Source organism: Chiloscyllium plagiosum, unplaced genomic scaffold (genome assembly GCF_037043375.1).
Source record: "Chiloscyllium plagiosum isolate Xiang-an unplaced genomic scaffold, Cpla_swu_hap1 HiC_scaffold_3, whole genome shotgun sequence".
Classification (NCBI taxonomy): domain Eukaryota; kingdom Metazoa; phylum Chordata; class Chondrichthyes; order Orectolobiformes; family Hemiscylliidae; genus Chiloscyllium; species Chiloscyllium plagiosum.
Window position 1 is genome coordinate 112,361,856 of NW_028270141.1, and position 6,916 is coordinate 112,368,771.

Genomic DNA, 6,916 nt, shown 5'->3' on the forward strand with positions numbered 1-6,916 from the left:
CTAATTCTCACACAAAAATAGAACAAAGAACTGCAGATGTTGGAGATCTGAAACAGAAAAAGAAATTGTTGGAGAAACTCAGGAGGCCTGGCAGTATCCATGGGCAGAAAACACAATGTTTTGGGTCCAGTGACTCTTCATCAGAAATGTTAGTAGTTTGAAAAGACTGGTATAGGTGGTTCTGAAATAATGCACATTTTGGCAGCGCGATTTGGCTATACTATTGCTGAAGAATTAGGGAATGGTATTTTTGAGAAGGCTTACCTCTGTTCGCAATAGTACAATTCCAGCGGGGATTCAATTCGGGTGCTTCGTTCTGAACATGCACTGATGTCCACACCAAAATCTATGTGCCATTCTGCTTATGCGCTGAAATCTCTGTGCAGTTCTGCACATGCGCTAATATCTGCACCAAAGTCTCCGCATTGCCATGCACATGTGCGATGTCAGCACCAGTCTTCCTGCCTTTCTGTGCGTGTGCCGTAGTCCACAGCCAAGTCTCCACCCTAATCTGAGCATACACAATGTCAGCACCAGTCTTTGTGTCATACTGCACACGCGCTAATGTCAGCTGCAGATGTTGCTGAGAATAGCTTTCTTAAAGTTTTTGAATGTACTGTGTTAAATTTCTGTTTCATTAATAAATATGATTTCAACCTTCATTCAGGCTGTGCTATACTTTGTGTTAGACTTTTGGGTGATTTTTGAGCGATTGAGAGTGATATCTTTTGCTGGTCTGGCCCTAACCCACTTTTCCCATAAGCCCCATTATTTATATTAAGCAATTTTCTATTAGGCAAGGTTTCGTTGGAACGCAACTATGGCATTGTAGGAGAACTATCTGGACTTAATGCTGAAGGCAAAGATTGGAAGTGGGGTATGATTTGAAGGGGAAAGTGAGCTGATAGGTGGACACAGAGCCCAGAGAAAGAGAGATTTAAAGGAGTTGGTAAATAAGGACATAATGGATAGCAGACTAGGACAGAAAAAAAAATAACTGAATGACTAGGACTAGATTAAATTGAGATATCTGGTCAGCATGGGTGAGTTGGATCAAAGGAACTGTTTCCAGACTGTACATCTCTCTGATTCTAAGAGAGAAGAGTGAGAAAATGGGTTAGCTGTGCTGAATGCAACCCATATACAGAGAAACCTTGATCTGAACAATACGGAAGGGAGTATTTTGTCAGATAATCAAATGTTCGGATAATTGAATGCCAGATAACACAATGTAGCCAAGCATTGGGACCTTGCGATCTTACTGGATAATCTGAAATGCGGGTAATCAAATGCCAGATAATCGAGGTTCCTCTAATGTGATAATGCACCAAGAAGTATTTTGGAATGGGTGACTGCAAAAATCAACCCATGTCGGAACTGAACAGGCTGTGGGGCGGACAAAAACATGGAAGGATAGAATCAGGTTCTAAAGTTATTCAATTTAATGTTGAGTCCTTGAGGCTCCAGGGACCAAAGTGGAAAATGAAATGTGCTTTGAGCTTGCGCTGAGGCTAACTGAAACACTGCACTAGGCCTGTGACACCTATTTCATATTTGGACATGTTTGAAAAAAATAATGTATGTGAAGCTGCTACAAAGATGAGCAATTAACATTGTACATTTTCTATCTACTAATATAGTAGCAATAGATGGTAACATTTTTGATAGATCTTTGCTGCAAGAACAGATCTGTCACCTTTCCCCATTTTAGGGACCTACCTATTGAATTTGGAGTATCTCCCCCCATCTCCTGCGGCTCCACACAAAGGCCGCCTCGCTGATCTAGTCTCCTCCTAGTTACCCTTTTGTCCTTAATGTATTTGGAAAAACCCTTTGGATTCTCCTTAACCCTATTTGCCAAAGCTCTCTCATGTCCTGTTTCCTGGCTTCCTTCTTAAGTATACTCCTACTGCCTTTATACTCTAAGAATTAACTTGATGTATCCTGTCTATACCTGACATATGATTCCTTCTTTTTCTTAACCAAGCCCTCAATCCCTCCCACTCTGCCGAGGATATGGAGGTGCTGGGCCTCCTCCACCGCCGCTCCCTCACCACCAGACGCATGGAAGAAGAACGCCTCATCTTCCGCCTCGGAACACTTCAACCCCAGGCATCAATGTGGACTTCAACAGCTTCCTCATTTCCCCTTCCCCCACCTCATCCTAGTTTCTAACCTCCAGCAACACTGTCCCCTTGACTTGTCCGACCTGCCCAGATTCTTTTCCACCTATCCACTCCACCTTCTCCTCCCTGACCTATCACCTTTATCTCCTCCCCCACTGACCTATTGTACTCCATGCTACTCTATCCCCACCCCCACCCTCCTCTAGCTTATCTCTCCACGCTTCAGGCTCTCTGCCTTTATTCCTGATGAAGGGCTTTTGCCCAAAACGTCGATTTTGCCTGTCCTCGGATGCTGCCTGAATTGCTGTGCTCTTCCAGCACCACTGATCCAGAACCTCAATTTCTCTAGTCATCCAGGATTCCCTACACCTCCCAGCCCTTTCTTTCACCCTAACAGGAATATATTGTCTCTGGATTCTCATTTCTGAAGGCTTCACATTTTCCAGCCGACCCTTTACCTGCAAATATCTGCCCCCAATTAGCTTTTGAAAGTTCTTGCCTAATACCATCAAAATGAGTCTTCCTCCAGTTTAGAACTTCAACTTTTAGATCTGGTCTGTCCTTTTCCATCACTATTTTAAAACTAATAAAATTATGGTTGCTGGCCACACTGAGTCACCTGACCTGCCTTATTTCCCAAGAGTAGGTCAAGTTTTGCACTCTCTCTAGTAAGTACATCTACGTACTGAATCAGAACATTTTCTTGTACACATTTAACAAATTCATCTCCATCTAAACCCTTAACACTATGGCAGTCCCAGTTTGGAAAGTTAAAATCTGTTACCATCACCATCCTGTTATTTTTACAAATAGCTGAAATCTCCTTACAAATTTGTTTCCCAATTTCCCACTGACTATTCGGTGCTCTATGAATACAATCCCAATAAGGTAATCATCCATTTCTTATTTCTCAGTTCCACCCAAATAACTACCCTGGATGTATTTCTGGGAATGTCCTCCCTAAGTACAGCTGTAATGCTATCCCTTATCAAAAACACCACTCCCCCTCCTGCCTTGCCTCCCTTTCTATCCTTCCTGTAGCATTTGTATTCTGGAAGATTAAACTGTCAGTCTGTCTATCCCTGAGCCACATTTCTGAAATTGCTAAGATATCCCAGTCCTGTGTTCCTAACTATGCACGGAGTTCATCTACCTTCCCTGTTAGGCCTCTTGCATTGAAATAAAGCAGTTTAATTCATCAGTCCTACCTTATTCTCTGCTTAGTTCCTGACTGCTTGACTCGCTTCTTTTCTCTACTGTATTAGTCTCAGATTGATCTCTTTCCTCACTATCTTCCTGGTTCCCACCCCTTGCCTTAATAGTTTAAATCCTCCCAAGCAGCTCTAGCAAATTTCCCTGCCAGTATATTCGTCCCCTTCCAATTCAGGTGCAATCCGTCCTCCTTGTACAGATCACTTCTACCTCAGAAGAGATTCCAATGATCCAAAAGTGTGAATCCTTCTCCCATACACCAGCTCTTCAGCCATGCATTAATCTGCTACATCCTCCTATTCCTACCCTCAATAGCTCGTAGCACCAGGAGTAATCCAAATGTTACTATTCTTGAGAACATCTTTTTAAAATTCCTACCTAACGTTCTATATTCTCCCTTCAGAATCTCATCCTTTTCCATTCCTCTGTCATTGGTTCCAATGTGTACAGTGACCTCCTGCTGGTCCCTCTCCCCTTTGAGAACATTCTGCACCCTCTGAGACATCCTTGATCCTGGCACTAGGGAAGTAGCAAACCATTCTGATTTTTCACTGGCCACAGAAACATCTGTCTCTGACAAGAGAGTCCCCGAACACAATCAATCGCTTGGATTCAGACGTACCCCTCTTTACATTAGAGCCTGTCTTGGTACCAGAAACTTGGCTGTTTGTGCTACATTCCCCTGAGAATCTGTCACTCCCTACATTTTCCAAAACAGCAAACTCTTTTTTTTTGGGACAAGGGAATGAGCTGAGGAGCAGCAGGTTGGGTTTTATTGTCAGCACTCATCCTCTATCCATCCAGGCACGACTGCCATTTTGCTCCTTATTATGTTTGAAATGATGATAGCCACAGAAGACTCCTGGGCAAAAGTGAGGACTGCAGATGCTGGAAACCAGAGTCTAGATTAGAGTGGTGCTGGAAAAGCACAGCAGGTCAGGCACATCCGAGGAGCAGGAAAATCGATGTTTCGGGCAAAAGGCCTTCATCAGGACTGAAGGCAGGGTGGAGAGATAAATGGGAGGGGGTTGGGGTTGGGAAGGCGGCAGCAAAGAGTACAATAGGTGGATGGGGGTGGGGATGAAGGGGGTAGGTCAGAGAGGAGGGTGGAGTGGATAGGTGGGAAGGAAGATGGCAGGTAGGACCAATCATGAGGATGGTGCTGAGCTGGATGGTTAGAACTGAGGTAAATTGGGGGGAGGGGAAATGATAGCCACAGAAGACTCCTGCACTACCTGCCTACCTCTCTTACCTTTTCTGGAGTTAACCCATCTATGTGACTGTATCTGCAGCTTTTCTCCCTTTCTATGACTGCCATCCATCACACTTGGAATCCCTACAGTGTGGAAACAGACCCTTCAGCCCAACAACTCCACATCGACCCTCTGAAGAGTAGCCCACCCAAACCCATTTCCCTACCCTATTACTCTACCTTTACCACTGACTAATGTAGTTGAAACTTTATTGCTGGAACAGCGCAGCAGGTCAGGCAGCATCCAAGGAACAAGAGATTCGACGTTTCGGGCACAGGCCCTTCTTCAGGAATCTGACTAATGTACCTAACCTGCACATCCCTGGACACTGTGGACAATTTAGCATAGCCAATTCATCTAACCTGCACATCTTTGGATTGTGGGAGGAAACCAGAGTACCTGAAGGAAACCCTTGCAAACACAGGGAGAATGTGCAAACTCCACACAGTCACCCGAGGCTGGAATCGAACCGGGATCCCTGATGTTGTGAGGCAGCAGTGCTAACCACTAAGCCTCCGTGCTGCCCTACACCCCCTCGCTCTTGTAAATTCCTCATTGTCTCTAACTATAGCTCCAACCGATCTGTGCGATCGGATAGGATTTGCAACCAAAGACACTTCCTGCAGATATAATCATCAGTAATGTGGAATCTCTCCCTAAACTCCCGCATCTGACAGAAGAGCATATCACTCTACTAAAAGCCATTTTTGCTTATCCCAATCTACATACCTACAAAATAGCACCATCTTATTCCTCTGTAAAACACTGCTCCAGGCTAATTTAATACTTACGACTTCAGAAACATATCTCAATAGAGCATATAATCAATTGAAAAACTCCACTCTACTCACTATTGTAGATTTAGTACTTATAGCTATTCACTTACCTGTTTCTGTGCTGTGATCTCTCCCAAACTGATTCCTTTAAGATCAGTTATGAATTTCACTGTTAAGTTTTCTGAGACACACTCCAATGTCCAGCAATGCATGAATTCAAACAGCAAAGGCAGTAACTGCACAGGTTCACTGCTGTCAGTTAGCAGTGTGGGTTTCTTTCTCTCTCCTGCACTGACCTTTGTCTGTCCCTCTCCCTTTTAAAAGTGCTGTTGTTTTGACTTTTTCTGTATTCCTGGAGAGCATCCCTGGATTCCAATATCCATTGGGCACCTTAAGGAGCTTGTTGACAAACTAGGACAACCAGGAGGTGATTTTTAAATGTTAAATTGCCAAAACTAAACAGCCAGGTGCATGTTCATGCGTAGTTAACAAGTTTAATGCAGGGAGATTGAAATTATATTTGTAAACCAGGAGATGTTTTGACACCAGGATTATGCAGTGAAATTGCATTTAATATTGTTTACTTGGCTGTTTGACCAAATCTCTGAGGCTGCTGGGCCTCTGAACTCCTTCCTTTTGTTTTACGCAAAGCTGAAGCAGGTTGCCATCAAACTTTGATATTCCAGCTCAAACTGACATCTCCCACCTCCCTGCAGAGTTTGGCATCATTAATTGACTGTGAAGTTCACCTCCATCCTAATGTGGACATTAACACTTGTGCTGCCCATGTGAAGCAGTACAGGTCAGGACACAGAAATTAAGGGAACATCCATTTCCCAAACCTGAATTGACTATCAAGCTTATTTTGTCTCTTGTTCATTCTCTCCTCTAGATTCACATGATCAGCTTACTTGGATTCATTGCACCTGGTCCCCTCTTTGAAGTCAATGATATGGCTTTTCAATAAGAGAAAGTGAGGACTGCAGATGCTGAAGATCAGAGTCAAAAGGTGTGGCGTTGGAAAAGCACAGCTGGTCAGGCAGCATACGAGGAGCAGGAGAATTGACGTTTTGAGCATAAGCTCTTCATCAGCAATGAGTTCTTCAAAACGCTCCTGATGAAGAGCTTATGCTTGAAACATCGACTCTTCTGCTCCTCGGATACTGCCTTTCCAGCACCACACTTTTTGACTCTGATCTCCAGCATCTGCAGTCCTCACTTTCTCCTCCATACTTATGAAATGTGGCAAACACCTCCCAGTTGAACAATCAGTAATGGATAGACTGTCTAAAGTGGAGGAAAAAAGAAAGCAAATTAGGAATTCTTCTATGTTCATGTTGATTTTCATTAACAACTTGCTGTTGTTTTCCAGAAATTCAAAGGTGTGTTACAGGTTTCTGAACTCAGGCTGTGTAAACTGACCCCTGATATTTTCAGTGGAAACTGGGAGGTGGCCTGTTGGTTAAATGTTTGTAAAATCATGATACTGAAGAGATGACTGGGAAACTATTTTAGAACATAGCAAATACTGTATTAGCGTGTAATGGAA